Source organism: Notolepis coatsorum, assembly GCF_963971535.1.
Source record: "Notolepis coatsorum genome assembly, chromosome: 10".
Lineage (NCBI taxonomy): Eukaryota > Metazoa > Chordata > Actinopteri > Aulopiformes > Paralepididae > Notolepis > Notolepis coatsorum.
The window spans coordinates 439,605-460,407 of NC_140174.1; the positions used below are offsets into that span (position 1 = coordinate 439,605).

General features: G+C 47.4%; 1 pseudogene across 1 annotated transcript in view; it reads left to right on the top strand.

The window, feature by feature from the left end:
• The window catches only part of LOC311234992 (E3 ubiquitin-protein ligase TRIM58-like), a 65,599-nt pseudogene that overhangs the window by 4,775 nt on the left and 40,021 nt on the right, over positions 1-20,803 (top strand). The window contains exon 4 of the transcript in view: positions 18,914-19,063. The product of the transcript in view is annotated as an E3 ubiquitin-protein ligase TRIM58-like (transcript). The remainder of the gene's footprint in view (positions 1-18,913; positions 19,064-20,803) is intronic.

A 20,803-nucleotide genomic window follows, 5' to 3' on the forward strand; every position in this document is an offset into this window, starting at 1 on the left:
CCACTCACTTCATCTCACCTCATACCAATCACATGCACTCTTCTGTAGCATCTAAACATATATCCTTTTTTTATTAATCTATTCAGGTGGTTCAGGTAACATGCACCATCCTCCAGCCTCCTTTCTGATTCTCTATAATAATAAATCAACGTTAATCCCCTCGGGGACGTTCGTCTCTTGCATTTTACCCACCGGAACTATTTGGGAGCCGTGGGGCAGAATCACACACTGCTGCGTCCGGGGACCAACGCCAGTACCTTGGTCAAGGGCAACGGCAGGAAAATGTCTTCCGGTGTGGGGAGGAAACCAGGAGTACCCAGAGGAAACACACACAAACATGGGGAGGACATGAACCTACTTACTTCCCACCACAGTTAGGAGCCGAAACATTATGAATTTAAAATGGGGAACCCTGATGTAAACAAGATGAAAGTCTTTCTCTGGTCTGCATCCCCTTAACAATTGTGTGTATTGAGCCGTACTGTATTGTACCCATTCTGCAATCTGTTAATACAGTTTTCAATCAATCAATCTTTCGCCGTCGACTAAAAACACACTTCTTCAATCAATATCTGAAATGAGAATGAAAAAAACAACCAAAAAACAAACCTTCTTACTGTCTTATACTATCACGGGTGCGGCTGGGTAGCGTAGTGGACTAAGCACTCGCCTACCACCGCAGAGACTCTGGGATCGAATCCAGCTGTCAGCGGTACCTCTGGCTTGGTCGGTCGTCCCTACTAACACAATTGGCAGTGTTAGCAGGTGGGAAGCCGGTGGGGTGTGTGTCCTGGTCGTTGTAAACAGTGACTCCTACTGGTCGGTCGGGGCGCCTGTTCAGCAGGGAGGGGATCTGGGGGAGATAGCGTGAACCTCCGCACGCGTTACGTTCCCCCAGTTAGAGTCCTCGCTGTCAAGTGAAAAGAAGTGGCTGGCTGACTCCACATGTATCGGAGGAGGCGTGTGGTAGTTCTACACCCTCCCCAGGCCGACAGTGGGGCAATGCGCGGAACGGCCAGGAAGGGAATTGGCATAACGACAAAAAATTGGGATGAGTGAAAAATACAGAAAGCCCAAAAATAAATAGAATACAAAATAAACACTGAAAATCAAGGAAGTACTTGGATAGAGGCCCCAGATCCACCAAAAGGTACTAGAACATTACTCCCGGCAGGGGGACTGCCGATATAAACTAGCCTTTTGGCTACAATTGGGTAAATGTACATTCTAGTTTATATGTACATGTGTTGTCCCTCTCTAACAAATAAATAAAAACTAAACTAAACACGCAAACTCCACAGCTGGGGTTTGAACCCAGGACCTTCTTGCTGTGAGGCACATTGTCAATTGTCTTATCTGCTAAAAGAGTGCAGGTCTCTTGTACCTTTAACGTCTGAGTTGGTTAATAGTGCTCCACGCTGATGTGTGTGTCGACATGACCTTTAACCCTCACCCTCACCCTCACCCTCGTCATGGCAGACACCTCCACCTTTAACAGAACTCATACAGAACTTCACAACAGTAAAAAATACAGGCATAAGCGAGCATAAAAAAATAAAGAAATTAAATACAAAGAGATAGAGAGGTAGCAAGGTAAGGCAAATCACAGTTCTTCAGTAATACAAATAATAAAATAGAATAGATTATAGAGTAAAAAAGTGCGGTTTGATTCAGTTTATACAACGGCATGCACATTTCTCGATTCTGATTGGCCATTCACACGTCTTTATTGGTAACAATCCACGGTCCTGGGCTCAGGACCCGCCCACAACCAAATCACATAACCCTCCCCGGCTCACTCCGGGAGAAAACAGGATCGCGGAGAACAAATGGTTATGTTGAAAGCACCATAACGACTAAATATGAAGCGATTCTGTCAAGGGGAATGTGTTAGTATTTTAAACAATGTTGGATGATGTAATTGATGGGTCTTGACTCAATCTAGAACAAAAGAAAAATCGCGGATTGATTGATAGATTAATTGATTGATTTAAATTTCTTCCTTCCTACTTTCCGACTGCAGCGTTCTCTCTCACACTGTCCGACGCTGGCGTACCCACAAACACACACATACACACACACACACACACACACACACACACACACACACACACATACACACACACACGCACACACACACTGTGACACACACACACACACACACACACACACACGCACACACACACACACACACTCCTGTCTGCAACAGCGGGGGAGTCAGACTGAGAGAGAAGCAGCGCTGTTTTAAGTGAGCATGGTCTATTGAATTGATTGATTGGTTGATTGCTAATTTTATTACTGTACCCCTGGTTTCCAACTGGTTAAGTTTAGGCTAAAAGAAATAAATAAAAAAATAGGGCGAAGAAAACGTTTTTTTCCTATAGGGCAAAGAAAACGTTTTAATAAATTTTCAATCAATCATTCCAATAATACACAGTTGGATGTGTTAGTTGGTTGGATGCACTTCAAGCTGCTTCCACATGAGGCAACTTCTCTCAATCATTCCAATAATACACAGTTGGATGTGTTAGTTTGGTTGGATGCACTTCAAGCTGCTTCCACATGGAGTTGTGGGAACTACTTTTTCTGGCGGATGGTTTTTTCAATAAATCTTCGATTAATGTGTGTTTATTGTATAGAAATAAGGTTGGATGAATCTGGCAGTTGTATAAAAGCTTTACACCACATGCAGTCGTGATTTGTGACCAATAAACCATGCCTAGGGGGGTCTAACGACCCTCGGCTGCGCCTCGGGCCTAACAACCACCCCTAGGCATGGTTTATTGGTCACAAACCACTCCTGCGTGTGATGTAATGCTTAATTAAAATAGGCTAAAAATAATAAAATAGAACGGACAGTAAAAAAGTGTGATAAGATTGTTCAATAAAGAATATATAACAACACTCTTAGTACTTTGAGTTTCTTTACAAAGTTCTAACATACAACAGAGCATCACTCTAACATACAACAGAGCATCACTCTAACATACAACAGAGCATCACTCTAACATACAACAGAGCATCGCTCTAACATACAACAGAGCATCGCTCTAACATACAACAGAGCATCACTCTAACATACAACAGAGCATCACTCTAACATACAACAGAGCATCACTCTAACATACAACAGAGCATCACTCTAACATACAACAGAGCATCGCTCTAACATACAACAGAGCATCACTCTAACATACAACAGGGCATCGCTCTAACATACAGCAAGATACAAGATACAAGATACAAGATACTTTAATGCCACACAACAATGGTTGGTGGTAATTGTTTTCGGTACAGATTGTTAAGCACTGGTTACATCAAACATGAAACAGACATCAAACATCAAAAACGTCAAAAACGCCCCCCCCCCACCTCCCAATCCCACAATATATACATAAATACATATAGGACAGTCACGGTAACAGTGTCTCTAACATACAACAGGGCATCGCTCTAACATACAACAGAGCATCGCTCTAACATACAACAGAGCATCACTCTAACATACAACAGGGCATCGCTCTAACATACAACAGAGCATCGCTCTAACATACAACAGAGCATCACTCTAACATACAACAGAGCATCACTCTAACATACAACAGGGCATCGCTCTAACATACAACAGAGCATCGCTCTAACATACAACAGAGCAGTGCATCGCTCTTAACTTGGAGTTTCTTTACAAAGTTCAGTTTTGAATTACAACAGACTAGTGCTCTTAAATGACAGTGCATACGAGGTAGTGAGATATAATTTAGGGTTAGGCCATTGATGAAAAGTTTCCACCCCCGTCTGTCTTGAGCCGTCCTCTCCAGCTGTTTCCACGTCAGTCCCCTCGTCTTGAGTTCCTGCTCAGTGTCTCTTCTCCAGGTGTTTCTGGGTCTTCCTCTGCCTCGCTTGCCTTGTGGGTTCCAGGTTAATGCCTGTTGGGTTATTGCGGTTGTGTGTCTTCGAAGTGTGTGCCCAATCCAGCTCCATTTTCTCCTGGTCGGCTCGACCTCCACTGATTCTTGCTCGGTGCATGGTCCCACAGCTTGATGTTGGTGATTGTGTTTGGCCAGAAGATCCTGAGGATACGTCTCAGACAATGGTTGATGAAGGTCTGCAGTTTATTGTTGATGTTAGTGGTGGTTTTCCAGGTTTCAGAGCCATATAGCAGAATGGATTTGACATTGGAGTTGAAGATTTTGAGCTTGGTGTTGAGTTTGATGTTTCGGGTTTTCCATATCTTGTTTAACATGTTGAATGTTGCTCTTGCTTTTCTTATTCTTGCCATTACGTCTTCCTCAGTCCCGCCATCAACAGCTATAACACTACCAAAGTATGTGAATTTGTCAACCTCTTCCAGTGTCTGGCCCCCGATGGTTATGGGGTTTGTGCTTTTATTATTGACTGAGTTTTTTGTCCATTTATTTTGAGCCCAAGTCCAGCTGCAGTTGTTTCTAGCAGCTGGGTTATAGATCGTATAGCTTTACGCTCTGCTCTATTGGAACTATCCCTTTATCCAATCTAATATTGAAAATAACTTTCACATGTACACACCCCTATTCACCTCCGCCTGGCCACACCCACATCCGCTCCTATATAAGCGGGGTCGTGGCCACACAATCAGCTCCTTCCCTACTTTCACCACGAGAAGTGTCTGTATACACCACTTTAGTTTAGTGACCAAAGTAGTTTGTTGAAGAGGAGCTGTGTTGACATTGTATCTTTGTTTTCTCTCTCACTATTTTTCGAGGAAGTAAAGCGATAATGTCTTCACCACCAGAGAGTCTAGAAGATGATGATCATTTTGACCTCCACCGGCGCTTTGCATTGGGGCGCGCGTCGCTGAGCAATCCCCGCCGGCATTGTCTCCGGCTCTGCAGCTGGATACTATGCCTCGGGGGGCGGTCGGCTGTGTGAGGACTGACGGCCTCTCTGGGCGGGTGATGTTTTTTGCGACGCGAGCTTCAGGTGTGTCAGTTGTGGGGGGACAACTGTACAGCTTGCGTAAAGTCGGCTCCAGGCTAGAATCCCTTGTTGCCCTCATAGCGGCGTGGAGGGGGTTCTAGTCTGATGGCCCACGATAACATAGACTCCTCCTCTGTGAAGTCGTAGCTTTGTTTTCCTGGGGCCGTGATTTCGAGTCTGCGGTTCAATTCCCCGGGTCTCTGAAAAACGGATACCCTCTGCCACCGCGCTGGCCCCGTTTTTCAAAACGAAAACACCCGGCACGAAGGATGCAGGCTTGGTGTTTCATTATGAGAATATCTCCGAGCTCAGGGCGGCTACAACCCGGGTAAGCAACGGGGCTTGCTGCCGATGCCGCTGCTGGTAAACACCGTTCTGTGAGAGGGACGTGTGTTGCCTTTTTTCCTTTTTTCTTTTGGATAAAAGAGGAAAAGACAGCGGCTGTCTGTAGTGTTGGCCTGTATTGCTATTTTTCACGTTGTACAGCTTTAGTAGTAGCCGCTTAGCTTGCCACTGCGTTAGCTGGTGGCTATCGATAGCCAGTAAAAGCTAACTGTTAGCCAGTTAGCTGTTAGGCTAAGTCGTTAGCTGGCGGCTATGCTCGGCTAGAAACGTTAGCTTGATGCTATCAGTTAGCCTGGAGTTAGCTGTTAGCTTATGCTATAACCATTGGCGCTAGCCGTGAGGATAGCGCGCCCTGGCACTCGCCCTGGCACACGACGTCATCTCTGGCAGAAGATGTCGTCGGGCCTGCGCCATGACCGGCTGCAGGAGGGAGGCGTCAGGCCGGAGCAAGGCTCCAGCTGTCGCCGCTTCTGGCCTTGCCAGCGAGAGGCCTCGTCAACGTGGAGACCAACCTGTGTTGCGGCCTTTCGTCCTGCGTACGAGGTGCAGGTAAGATGTCCGTAGGACATTGCTCCACTCTTCCTTCCTCCCCCTCCCGAATGTTTTTGGTTAATAACGATGTCTTTATTTAACAAAACATACTTTTACATAAATTTACTTCACTACATTTGGAGATACGACGTGTGGTGTGAAAATTGTCTTGGTCGCTTTTGTATAGCTTAGGTTAGCATTGGCCAAGGCTTATGTCTTTCTCTCTACCTAAAAACAGTGTTGTTTTTTACGTGATTAAAAATGAACTGGGGTTTTTTGTTGTATGATGAGAAGTTGTGTGTGTGTTCATGTAACGTTTAGACAACGTGGCTGAGTACACAACTGGCTGGGTGTTACTCTACAACGCTGTACATAGTGGCATGTGATCGAGGGCCTGAGTCCCTCTCTTAGCTTGTTATTCTTTACTTAAGGGTAATGATAAAAATAACGAGTGGCAAGTTTTCACACATAAGCAGAGCCGTGGATAAAACCTGTTTTCAAACGAGGTTATCGGCTGTGGCTGGCGTGCATGATGTAAAGCTTTTACTCTACAGGTAGAAGTATGTGCTTCATCTGGCGCGCCATGCACCTGGTATCACGGCTCTGTTTTTTCTTTTGGCGTCGTATCAGGGGTGAGGTGGTGAGGGGGTGGGTAAAATTATTACCCGGTTTGCCCCCCCCCCCCCCCCCTCAAATATGATTTTGTTTACAAAATGTGTGTTGATTCACTATATTTTTGGGGATACGGTGTAATCCCTCAGCTACTGCTGGGGTTGTGCTCTTGCTTAGAGACTTAGAGAGAGGCAGTTTTCTCTGAAAATTGTTTGGTTGCTGTTATGTAGACTTAGCAACGCCTGTAACCAGCACTTGATCGAGGACTTATGTCTTATCTCATCATAAAAAACGGCGTTCCTCATGCAGTAGTGAGAGTGAACTTTTGCCCTTTTTTATTGTGAAAGAGGGTTGTGTGTATCGTGTTTCCACGTTCAAGTAAACGTGGCATTGAGTCCACAACTGGGTTAGGTGTTGGCCTACAGAAGTTTACATGTGTAGCTTGTACCAAGGCCTTTGGCCCCTCTCTTTGGTCTGTGTTTTTCTTACTTTAGGGTAAAGGTGTAAAAATGCAGGTGGTGCATCGTATCAGGGGTGAGGGGTCATAAGGGGTGGACTAATAAATCCCTTCCCCATTTACTGATTGGCCAGGAGGTGGGACCTCCTGCCTGTCAGTCTCCCTGTCGGCTGAGGAGTCAGCGCGTCACAGGGAGGGGGAAGGGGGGGGGTTCCCTGGTTCCACTCCATGATAGGATGGGTGGGTCATGGGATTTCCCCCCGGCCATGGAATACGTCACTGGGCGCGTTTTTCCTATTGGCCATGAGACATCCGTGAGTTTACAGGCTCTGTGCTGCAGACCGCTGTCATTGTCAAAGTTGGATGATGCGATGCATTCGAAAACTGTTCGTTTTCTGCTCTGCTCTCTATTACAGTGTGTATTGGGCCGTTGGTCACTTGGCCCAATTATTATTACATCTTTTTCAATTGTTACTCACGTAGAGGTCTCTCTGGGGGAACTTCTGTCTTCCCATCTTATGTAAAGAGCAGAATTGACGGGGTTACCCTCAGACACGTCATATGAGACCCGTGTCTGTGTCTTATTGACCCGCTTCCTGCTGCTCGTCCCAGACAGCATGGAGGGAACGTTGTCTGGTGTTTCTTATTAGAATTCACCATTGATGTGTTTCGGGTTCTTGACGTGCATATAGCGCTGGCCCTGGGTGCTTCCAATGTGGAACCACGTTATGGGCCGGCGCGCCTTGGTTGCCCAATTGGCAGGGGCATAGAAACGTCATTTTTTATGCGGGCGACTGGGAAGGAGATTTTTATCTCTACCGAGCGCCAGTGCACTAGGTTAGACTCGATTACTCACATACATCTCCGGGGGGAGATGACGGAGTAGATCAATACATTGGCGGAGGGGTCTCACGCCCATGAGGTGGGCCGCAGGAGCAGTGCATTCACGTACTGTCCGTCTTGGTGGCGCCCTCTGTGATGTTTTAAATCGACACGCGTACCTACCCCCCTCTTAGGACTGGGGATGGTCGCGCCGGACCAGGTCAGTTAACCCGTTGTCTGCCGGGGCGCAGATCTGCTGTTCTGGTACCCCGAAGGACTTTGTGCTTTTCCTGGGGGGAAATGCCGGGTCGGTCCGGGCTTTGCGGGGATTGATGTTGTGGATGCTGCACGAATCCGCTTCAAGGCCCTCGACCTAGCATACCGTGCGGCAAAGGGAACCGCTCCCGCCTACCTCCGGTCAATGGTCTCTAACTACACACCCTCAAGACCCCTACGCTCTGCATCTTCTGGCCGCCTCAGACCTACTCCTATCCAAGCTCCGGGAGGGTCATCAAAGAGAAGTCGCCTATTCTCAGTCCTTGCCCCACAATGGTGGAATGAACTACCCACCCCAGTTAGGACAGCCGAATCACGTCCAATCTTTCGCCGTCGACTAAAGACGCACTTCTTCAACCATTATCTGAATTAAAAAAAAAAAAACAATAAAAAAAATCTAACCCTAACTAACCGTACTGTCATGCACTTGTCCTAATAAACTAACCTACACTGTAGCACTCAACACTTTGATGAACATTGTTGCTCAGCTGATAGAGTTGTGCCCTTCCTGATGGCTTGTCGTACAGAACTTGTAAGTCGCTTTGGATAAAAGCGTCAGCTAAATGACTAAATGTAAATGTAAATGTAAATGGATGTGTGTGTCATGTGTATGCCACTACGAGTTGCCCATAACAGTGACGTGCTTGGTCCATACTGTGTTGTACCTTGCGCTGTGTTAGGCGGCCTGGTCCTTCTCCATTTGTTTCACCCCTCCCTCTCCCTGCTGGGCGGCGATGGGAGGGGGCTGTCGGGGTGGTTGTTGTCAACCCCTCTAGGTATCCCTGTGTAGGTCCCGGTCAACCAGGCCCAGGTCCGGACTCGTTCTCGTCGACCTGTTGGCCTGGGTTAACCCTTTGAAAACTGAAACACTTGTACTGCTTGTATACGCGCAGTTATGTTTCTAAGTTTTCTTGGTGGGTTAAGGGAACAACCGCCTCCTGTTAAATTAAACATAGGGAGGTGGTTGGTTGACCCCATCTGCCCGAGAGTATGCCCTCGCATCTTTCATGACGTCTGCCAATTGTGTCAGCCTCTCCTTTGAACCTCGACCCCGCTGGGGGGTCGGGTTTGTGGAGGTCATGACATGGTGCACAGCATACCGAACACCCCTTCCGCCGGGGTACTGTTCTCACAGTAGACCCCTTAGGCGCCTGTCTAGTCCGCAGTGCTCCAGGCACAGGTTGAGTTCTGCTCTTGGGGCCTGTTGCCTGGATTGAGGGGTTGTCTCCCCGGCGTGCCGTCTGGCCCCACAGTATTGTGGGGGGGGTAGCCTCTTGGGGAGTGCTTCAGAGCGGCGTGCCAGGGGGGAATGGTCTGCTCTTGTTTGGGCCCTGTCCGATACGCTGGCGATGTGGGGGGTGATGTCACCAGTGACAGTCTGGTGGGGCCCCGATGCTGCGCCTCGTTGGCCTCACCAGGCCCCTTTTTTCAGGGGGTCCTAGTCCTCAGGTTGTCCTAGGGCTGGGACCTCCTCCGTGCTCCGCTGCTGCAACCTTGCCACAGGGTTGGGTTCTTGACCTTCGACCCCGTGATGTGGGGGGCTGTGACGGGTGTGTTTTGCTCCCGTCCGTTCCCTGGTGGCATGTGGGATGCGCGCCCGAGTGGTCGCGGGTCCTTCTGAACGAAGGTAAGTCCCATGGTCTGCTCACCCTGTGCGTTTGAGGTACTAAACCCTCTTCGCACAGTCTGATCCGATCTCCCTCCCGTCCTCCACTAGGGGGGGCCGGGGGGCTCGGATCCTCCCCGGTTCTGATGGTTATAGGGGCCTGTCGAGCTTTTTTCTCTGCTCAGCTCCTGTGTTCCAATAGAGCAGAGCATAAAGCTATACGATCTATAACGTAAGGTTATTCTATAACCCTAGTTATATGAGTATAGCGAGCGTTCTGCTCTGACTCACTGAGGACCCCACGGTCTTCTCCTTTGGTGGCTAAAGACTTGGGAAAGAGCTGATTGTGTGGCCACGACCCCGCTTATATAGGAGCGGATGTGGGTGTGGCCAGGCGGAGGTGAATAGGGGTGTGTACATGTGAAAGTTAGATTGGATAAAGGGATAGTTCCAATAGAGCAGAGCGCTCGCTATACTCGTATAACTAGGGTTATAGAATAACCTTAAGTTTTGTCTTGCATCTGTTGATGGTTGTGTGAGAGTAGTGCGATGTCATCCGCAAAGTCCAGGTCTTCGAGGTGCTCCATTAGACTCCACTGGATGCCAGTCTTTTTATTGCTTGTGGTTTGCCTCATGATCCAGTCGATGCATAGGAGGAAGAGGAAGGGGGAAAGTAGGCAGCCCTGTTTCACGCCGGTGAGCACTTTGAAGTGTTCTTGTGACTGAATGACTGAAAAAATAAACTACTACTACATCCGTTATGTAACACTTGGCATTTCATGTCCTGATACATGTTCCTGATTATGCTGATCTATTTTTTAGGGATTCCATAGTGTGCCATGAGTTTCCAAAGCAGCTTGCGGTCTACACTATCGAATGCCTTTTCAAAATCTATGAAATTGGCATAGACAGGTGCCATTCTATGGATTGCTCGATGATGATCCTGAAGGTGGCAATTTGGTCACTGCACGATCTACCGTTCCTGAAACCGGCTTGGTTTTCTCTCAGTTCATCGTCGACCCCTTTTCGCAGTCTGTCCAAGATAATGCGGTTGAACACTTTGCCTGGTGTTGAGAGCAATATATCATCTTAACATCCGGCGCAGTCATGAGCAGTCGCATTACAGAGAGCTCTCACCATCGATCCAAAACAACAAGGTTTTGTGCACATTTTCTCCTCCTCATAATATGGATTACGGATTTATACCTCAATTCATCAATGAAGCAACATCTAACAGAAGTGGAGAGAAGTGAAAACGGATTTAACGAGACCCACAGTGACTTCTACCTTCTCAATGGCTCTGAAAAGAAACATCTACACGTCGGAACGGCGGCTATACACACGCTACTAACAGCGAGCCCGGCACGTAAGAACTTACCCCCGAATGGCAGATTGGACCGTAGGACCATGATCATCCTGGTTCTACTACTTTCGGGAGACATTCATTTAAACCCAGGCCCGGTCTTGACCAGAACTCAGGCGAGAAGACTTGGTCTGGCAGCGCAAGAAGCGAAGGTGGTTTCCATCGCGACCAACAGCAACATCAACAACACGACCCGTGGCAACATCCACTGCGCGGACGGCAACTGTTCCCCAATGACGCCGCAGCAGACGAGCACACGTGAGGCAGAGACGAGAGGAGGTGAACCGAGGGTCGAAACCATGACGACCAACTCGACGCGGGATTTAAACATCTCGACGCCCGATAGCCGGCTAGCTAGCAGAGCTAACAACGGAAACATCCAGGAACGAGTCCTTTGTTGTTCCAGCACGGCGCGGGACCCGACCCCCCCCTCCCCCCTTCTTTGTTGTTCCAGCACGGAGCGGGACCCGACCACCCCCTCCCCCCTTCCCACCCTCAACAACAAAGCCCCCCAGCCCCACACAGAGGAACAGATCACAAACGAACAATACTTCGAACCTGCCAACATCAATGAAATAACCAACGCCAATGGACTGAACATTTTTCACATTAACATTAACAGCTTAAAAAACAAATTGGATGAAATCAAACAATTATTCATAAATGGTAAGGCAAACATACTGTGCTTCTCAGAAACTAAGCTTGACGATTCTGTAAAAGATCCAGAGATAGAGATTGAGAACTACTCAATAATTAGGAATGATAGGAACAAACATGGAGGTGGTGTCTGTATGTACATACACAAGGACACCAAATTCATCAACAGAAATTACCTGAATCATAAATCAATTGAAACTGTATGGGTGGAAATCCTATTCGAAAGGGCGAAATCCCTACTGGTTGGCACAGTCTACAGGCCGCCAGATCATAGTGACTTTTATGATACACTGGATGGGTGTTTAGCTGGAGTTGAGGATGTAGACAAAATTCTTATTGGAGACTGGAACACGGATATGCAACAAAAAGATGCACCCGTCTTCAAGTCATTCAGTAGGTTTTGTGATCTGCACGGCCTCAGCCAGCTAATCACCCAACCCACACGTGTATGTGAATCAACTCAGACTACCATTGACCTCATTCTGACCTCCGACAAGTCCAAGATCTCCAAGAAAGGGGTTATAGCATGCGGGTTAAGTGATCATTATATGATATTCTGTACCCGCAAAAAACTAAAACAAAAGGCTGGCTGCCACAAAACAGTCACATCTAGAGACCTCAAAACCTACTCTAGCGAGGCCTTTAACCTTGAACTGGAGAGCCTGGACTGGTCAGATGAACTCAATGGTACACTGGTTGAAGAAACATGGCTTGGTTTCAAAACCAAATTCTCAACAATACTAAACGACATGGCCCCCCTAAGAACCACCAGGGTAAAAAATCGCGCTGAGCCGTGGATGCACTCCGAAATACTGGCCGCTATGAAAACCAGAGACAAAAAATGCTCTGAGTTTCGTAAAAGTCAGTCAAAGCTTACTAAAAGCACGAGCAGTGAACTCCAAGCCCACGTGACTGAACTCAAACTAGAAAGAAACAGACTAAGAAACGACGTAAACTCCATGATCAAAACTGCAAAAAAGAATTTCATCAATGACAAAACTGAGGAAAACAAAAACAAACCACGTGAACTTTGGAAATTACTCAATAATCAACTAGGATGCAGTAAAAAACTTAAAACCAGATTCTCAAACATAAACATAAAAACGGACAACACGCTCATCACAGACAAGCTGGATGTAGCCAATTACTTAAACATTTTCTTCACAAACATAGCCACAACACTGGTAAACAAACTACCCTCCCACTCAGGGCTTTATGGGGTAGAACACATAGTAGCTTACTACAAAAACCTAGGGGTCCGCAAGGACGACTTCAAGCTGGAAATGGTAACAACAGATGAGGTACTCAATAAACTGAGCGCCCTCCAACCTAACAAGGCCACTGGCCATGACAACATCCCCTCCAAATTCCTCAGAGACTCAGCAGCCGCCATCACTCCAATCATCACACACATAATAAACCTCTCCATAAAACAGGGACACGTCCCCAAGGACTTCAAAATTGCGAGGGTGACCCCTCTGCACAAAAAGGGCAGCAAATTAGACCCAGGCAACTACCGCCCTGTTTCTATTCTCACCTCCATCTCGAAAGTCATGGAAAAAATAGTCTACGAACAGGTCGAAAAGTACCTAGCGGAAAAAAATCTAATCTACGAATTCCAATCTGGTTTCAGAACATCCCACTCCACTGACACATGCCTTCTCTATTTGAATGACCACATCAAACAAGAGGTGGACGCAGGCAAATACTGCGGCATGGTCATGCTGGACCTACAAAAGGCCTTTGACACGGTCAATCACTCCATTCTGATTGACAAGCTAAAAGCAATTGGTTTTGATAGTCTATCAGTGAGCTGGATGCAATCCTACCTTGAGGGGAGGGAACAGATGGTGGAGGTAAACGGTACCCTATCCCCCCCCCTCACAGTGAGCTGTGGTGTTCCACAAGGAAGCATACTAGGACCGCTACTGTTCCTAATTTATGCAAATGACATGTCGTCAGCTTGTGACTGCAACTTGTTCCTGTTTGCGGACGACTCAGCCCTGCTGGTCTCTGACAAGAACAAGTTACAGGTTGAAAAAACCCTCAGCTCGGAACTAGGCAGAATCTGCATATGGCTCGCTGATAACAAACTATCATTACACATGGGCAAAACAGAGTCCATTCTCTTCGGTTCAAATAACAAACTCAGCAAGACCGACGGCTTCTCAGTTACAGTGGGTGACAATATTGTCACAAGGAAAGATGAAATTACCTACCTGGGTTCCATCCTAGAGGCTAATCTCTCCTGTGACAAAATGGCATCCAATGTAATAAAAAAAGTCAACCAACGAACTCGATTCTTGTACCGGATCTCCTCTCTGGTAAACAAGAATACCCTGAAGACTCTGGCAGGAGCACTCATTCAGGGGTACTACGACTATGCTTGCACCTCATGGTACCAAAGCACCTCAAAGGCGCTAAAAACAAAATTACAAACATCTCAAAACAAACTGGTCAGACTACTGCTTGACCTTACTCCTAGAACCCACCTCACCCCTGCCCACTTTGACAACCTAGGATGGCTTAGAGTAGATGACAGAGTACAGCAACTTGCAATGGGCCTGGTCTACAAGATACACTACACGACCAAGGTACCCATGTACATGGCAAAATACTTCCCAAAGGTCAGTGAATACCACGATCACAACACCAGAGGGAGCTCCACAAATCATGTTAAACCCAGATTCGGCTCAAATAAGGGACTAAACACGTTTCGCAATTATGCCACATCAATGTGGAACGCCCTACCCAAAGCTGTAAAGGAATGTGGATCACTACCCACTTTCAAAACCTCTCTCAAGAGACACCTACGGGAGACTGCAATTCAACACTGGCCCCTGTAAATATCCTAACCCAACCCCCTCCAATGTACAGTCATTTACCTAGTATGGTTTTGTCAATAGTCCAATGTACAATTTTGTTTGTTTGTACAGAGTCTCCCCCCCCTCAATGTACAGTTTTGCTTGCTTATACAGTGTGCCCCCCCCCCCCAACCACCTCCAATGTAAATTACCCAGTATGGTTGTCAATATCCCAGTGTACCCAACCCCCCCCCACCCAACCTCCTCCAATGTACAGTTTCTACGTCAAATGTATATACTCCCTTTTCTTGACTCCTTCTGTATCACAAACAGTACTGTATTTGCAAATCTGGTATGTCATAAATGTATAGATGTAGCAGTACTGACTATCTGTATGTCATGTATGTCATATATGTCCTGATGAATTGAAAATGGGGGACCCTGGTGTAAACAAGACGAAAGTCTTTCTCTGGTCTGCATCCCCTTAACAATTGTGTGTATTGAGCTGTACTGTATTGTACCCATTCTGCAATCTGTTAATAAAGTTTTCAATCAATCAATCAATAATCCCACGATAGTTGTTGCAGTTCTTAAGGTTCTCCTAGATCTATCTGCAGCCTTCGACACAGTCAACCATCAGATCCTCCTCGCGGCCCTCGCAGGAATGGGAGTGGCTGGATCTGCGCTGACATGGCTGACATCATACCTCAATGACCGCTCCTACCAAGTGTCATGGAGAGGGACTCTGTCGGCCACCCGCCCCCTCCGGACGGGTGTCCCCCAGGGCTCGGTCCTAGGACCCCTTCTCTTCTCCCTCTACACTAAATCACTGGGTAACATTATCACGTCTCATGGCTTCTCATATCATTGTTATGCCGATGATACTCAACTCTTCCTCTCCTTCCCTCCCTCAGATATCCACGTCTCTGAGCGGATCTCGGCCTGTCTGTCCGACATCTCCGCCTGGATGACGACCAACCACCTCAAACTGAACCTAAGCAAAACAGAATTGCTCCACCTGCCGGCCAAATCCTCCCCCCTGACCGACCTCTCCATCACAGTCGAGAATGCAGCTGTGACCGCGTCGCCGACCGCCAAGAACCTTGGTGTTGTCCTCGACGACCAGTTGAACTTCTCTGCTCACATCGCAGCGACAACCAGAACCTGCAGATTCCTCCTGAGCAACGTCAGAAGGATACGCCCCTTCCTGACAAAAGAAGCCACCCAACTCCTCATCCAATCAACAGTCATCTCCCGCCTCGACTACTGCAACGCACTGCTAGCTGGCCTCCCGGCCACTGCCACCAAGCCTCTTCAACTCATTCAAAACGCAGCGGCCCGCCTGATCTCAAACCTACCGAAGTCGGCCCATGTCACCCCACTTCTTAGGGACCTGCACTGGCTCCCCATTGCTGCACGTATCCGCTTCAAGGCCCTCGATCTAGCATACCGTGCGGCAAAGGGAACCGCTCCCGCCTACCTCCGGTCAATGGTCTCTAACTACACACCCTCAAGACCCCTACGCTCTGCATCTTCTGGCCGCCTCAGATCTACTCCTATCCAAGCTCCCGGAGGGTCATCAAAGAGAAGCCGCCTATTCTCAGTCCTTGCCCCACAATGGTGGAATGAACTACCCATCCCAGTTAGGACAGCCGAATCCCGTCCAATCTTTCGCCGTCGACTAAAGACTCACTTCTTCAACCATTATCTGAAATGATAAAAAAAAAAAAAAAAAAAATCTAACCCCGACTAACCTTACTGTCATGCACTTGTCCTAATAAACTAACCTACACTGTAACACGCAACACTTTGATGAACATTGTTACTCAGCTGATAGAGTTATACCCTTCTTGCTGTCTTGTCGCACAGAACTTGTAAGTCGCTTTGGATAAAAGCGTCAGCTAAATGACTAAATGTAAATGTAAATGTTAAGGTCTCCTTTCTTGGGTATAATAGCAATGAGCCCGTCCTTCTAGTCTGTTGGTACATTTCCTTCTTTCTCCCAGATCCTTTTGATCAGCTGGTGTAGCATGGTGGCTGAGGTTTCAACGTCTGCCTTTAAAGCTTCTGCTGGAATGTCATCTGGCCCTGCTGCCTTGCCACGTCGCAATGCATTGATGGCCTTTTTCACCTCATATCTTGTTGGGGGGGCACAGTTGATCTCCAGCATGTGTGCAGCTGGCGGAATCTCCACCTCTTGGACAGGGGGCTCTCTGTTGAGGAGCTCCCTAAAGTGCTCAGTCCACCTTTGGTGTTGTTCTTCCTTGGTGGTGAGCAGTCGTCCTTGTTTGTCACGGATTTGTGCGTTTGTCTGTCTAAACTTCCCGGTTAGTTTCGTGGTGGTCAGGTAGAGTTCCTTGAGGTTATTCTTTCCCGCTGCTTCCTCTGCTTCTTGCGCCAAGTCTTCTATGTATTTCTGTTTGTCGCGTTTGATGCTTTTCTTCACCTCCTTGTTTGCTACTTCGTAGTCTCTGTGAGCTGCTCCCTTTTTTGCTCGAGTTTTGCATTTGTTTATTGTGTCTTTTTTTGCCCTCCTCTCCTCTATTCTTTTCAGTGTTTCAGTGGATATCCAGGGTTTGTGGCTTGTTTTCTTTCTCCCTACCACTCCTAGGCATGTCTCCTTCCATACAGTTTTTTCAGGTTGTTCCAGTGCTCTTCCACTGGTTTTTGAGCTTGTTCTTGCAAGGCTTGGAACCTGTTCTGTAGGGTGATTTGGTATAGTTCCGTTGTTCCTATGTCCTGGAAAAGCTGGATGTTGTACTTTGCTCTGTTGTCAGTGGGGCTGTTACAGCGCTTCAGCTTGAGTTGGAGTTTTGCGGCCAGTAGGTGATGATCTAACCCCTCATCTGCCCCCCTCTTCACTCGTACATCCAGGAGGGAACGTCTGAACTTCCTGTTTATACATATATGATCTATTTGGTTTTCTGTGGTGTGGTCAGGTGATATCCATGTGGCTTTGTGAACGGGTTTGTGGGGGTAAACTGTCCCTCCTATGACCAGGTTGTAGTCCGCACAGGCGTTTGCAAAATGCTGCCGATTCCATGCTTTCCCATAATCAGCTCATATCCATTGTTGTTGTTCCCAACCTTTGCATTCATGTCGCCCATGAGGAGAAAGATGTCTTTTTCTCTCCTGGCCTGGAGTAGCTGTTGTAGCTGGTTGTAGAAGTTGTCCTTTATTTCCTCATCTGTGGTGTTGGTGGGTGCATAACATTGTATGACATGTAGGTTAATTCTTTTATGGGTGGTTTTAAATCTTGCGGTGATGATTCTGGAGTTGATGGGCTCCCAACTGATGAGGGCCCTCTGCGCTTCTTTGGAGAGCATGAGTGCCACTCCCTCCGTGTGTGGTGCTTTCTCATCCGGGTGTCCGGAGAAGATTATGGATTCACCACTGGTCAGTGTGACTTCTCCTGTCTGGAGCCATCTGGTTTCACACAAGCCGAGGATAGAGAGCTTGTATCTTTTCATCTCTGAAAAACGTCTTCCCCGCTGTGTACATGGTCCTGATGTTCCAGGTTGCGATGTTGGTAGACCGCCTAGGGGATAGAAGGTTCTGACGCACCCTCTCCATGTGGTTTTCAGCATGCGTCTTCATAGTCTCTTCAGCTCGTATGCTTGAAGAGCTTCCATCTCCTAGGGTGCAGGGTTTCTTACTTTTCTTCAATGTTTCTGTAATCCAATTATCCACTTCACGGGGGATTGGCCCATGAGTTTTACCATTGCCCTATTGGTCAGCTTAACCTGCTTCCCCCTCCCACGACGAGGACGTTAGGGTTGGATATTGGGAGGGCCACTGATGGATACATCTTGATATTTGTCTAGTCTAGTGTGTTCATTAGACGGGTGAAATCCTCTTTCAGTGCCTCTGTGCCTGTTTTCTTAGGCAGTTAGCCTCGCTGGTATGTGTGCCATTAGCGTTAGCCACGCTTCTAGGCCTCTTTTCTTTTGGAAAGAATGATACAAAATTTTTTTATAAAAAAAGAATATATATAAATACAATTATTAATAATCGACTAAGAGGGGGCGCTCCAGTAGCACACCATGTACCGCGCTGCGTTGCGGATCGGCCGACCCGAGTTCGATTCCCGAACCCGCCGTTATTTGCCGAATGTCTTCCCCTGCTCTGTCTCCCGTTTCACCCTCACTGCATCCGTCGGTCATGTCTGACCAGGAAAAGCGATGAACGCTAAAAAAAAAAATCTTTAAAAGAAAAGAAAAAATCGACTAAGAGGTTGGCAGTCGACTACGGCTCCTTTCGAGCGGTCAGCCCTAGTACATATACGTGTAATAAAAAACAATCCAAGACACCCCCCCCCCCGATAAAGCACGTCATGACTGAGGGAAAACACAAACAGCCCGCGCACCACTCGCACCGGGAATACCACCCCCTGACCTCATGACCTCTCTGTGTGTATATATATATATATGTGGTGGTCCTGTGTCAAACCCCACGTGTGTTCTGTTGTGGTCTGGTCTGCGCAGCCGAGGGTCGTCTCCACGGAGTATCGGCCCGAGAAGAAGGACTGGAGGGGCCACCTGCTCTGCATGCTGGAGTCGGGGGGGGAGTACGACATGGGACCCCACAAGAGGGTCATCATGGACTGGACCCGAGACGTCAAGAGTCGGCCTGAGGTACGGGAGGGTGGCGGTGTGGACACACACACACACACACACACACACACACACACACACACACACACACACACACACACACAGACACAGACACAGACACAGACACACACACACACACACACACACACACACACACACACACACACACACACACACACACACACACACACACACACACACACACACACAGACACAGACACACACACACACACACACACACACACATACACACATACACACACACACATACACACACACACACACATATATATACACACACGCCCCAAAGAGTCATGTAATATATTACTCTCTCACACACCCACCCACCCCCCCCCCAAGAGTTATGTAATATACAGTATTTCTCTCTCTCTCTCTCTCTCTCTCTCTCTCTCTCTCTCTCTCTCTCTCTCTCTCTCTCTCTCTCTCTCTCTCTCTCTCTCTCTCTCTCTCTCTCTCTCTCTGAGGACTGCTTTAGCTGTGGGGACCCAGTTCATTCCCTGCATCTGATAAAGATGATTAAGCCAAACCCCGCCCTTCAATAACAAACTCTCACAATAGGTGTGTGTGTACTGGATACAAAAATTATAAAAAAAGACATTGATTGATTGAAAACTTTATTAACAGATTGCAGAATGGGTACAATACAGTACGGCTCAATACATACAATTGATAAGGGGATGCAGACCAGAGAAAGACGTTCGTCTTGTTTACATCAGGGTCCCCCATTTTCAATATGGTTTGTGATCGTCACTAATAATAATAATGGAGGTGGAGGTCTAATGAATCTGAGGCGCTCTGACCCTGACCCTGACCCCTGACCCTAACATCAGGTCAAGTCACTCAGGGGTCTTCATCAGGAACAAGTCACTCAGGGGTCTTCATCAGGTCAAGTCACTCAGGGGTCTTCATCAGGTCAAGTCACTCAGGGGTCTTCATCAGGAACAAGTCACTCAGGGGTCTTCATCAGGTCAAGTCACTCAGGGGTCTTCATCAGGAAGATTCCCAAGTGAGTTGAAAATAAATCCATGTTAAATTAAAGGGGCCAGTGATGTCATCGGGGCTAACCACAGAGGCCATGCTAGCCGAAGGAGCGGTCCTAGAATTAGGGGCTATGTTAAGCAGTAGAGTTCTTGCTAGCTGCAGGGGCTACGCTAACCATAGAAGCCATGCTAGCCAAAGGAGTGGTCCTAGCATTAGGGGCTAAAATTGTACCTCATCCCATTTCTGCTTTGCACTAGATAGTACTGTACATTAGTACACTGCATAGTATTGTGTATTGTATATTATATGGTAACTCAGAACATTGTACATATGTCTATACCGAACACTGTGACCTCATTTTTCTTCTTCTAAATTCATGCTATATTATGTTATTATGTTATTTGATACTATCTTGTCTAGCACAGTCTCTGGAGCGTAACAGAAAGAAGCATTTTGTATGAAAGTATTCTGTACTTCTGTATGACAACTATTAAAGAACTTGAACTTGAACTTGTTAGCAGTGGAGGCTTTACTAGCTGCAGGAGCTACACTAGCAGTAGAGGCTTTGTTAGCTGCCGGGGCTACACTAGCAGTAGAGGCTTTGTTAGCTGCCGGGGCTACACTAGCAGTAGAGGCTTTGCTAGCTGTAGAGGCCTTGCTAACAGCCAGAGTCGTGCTAACAGTTGGGACTGTACTAGCAGTAGGAGCTACACTAGCAGTAGAGGCTTTGTTAGCTGCCGGGGCTACACTAGCAGTAGA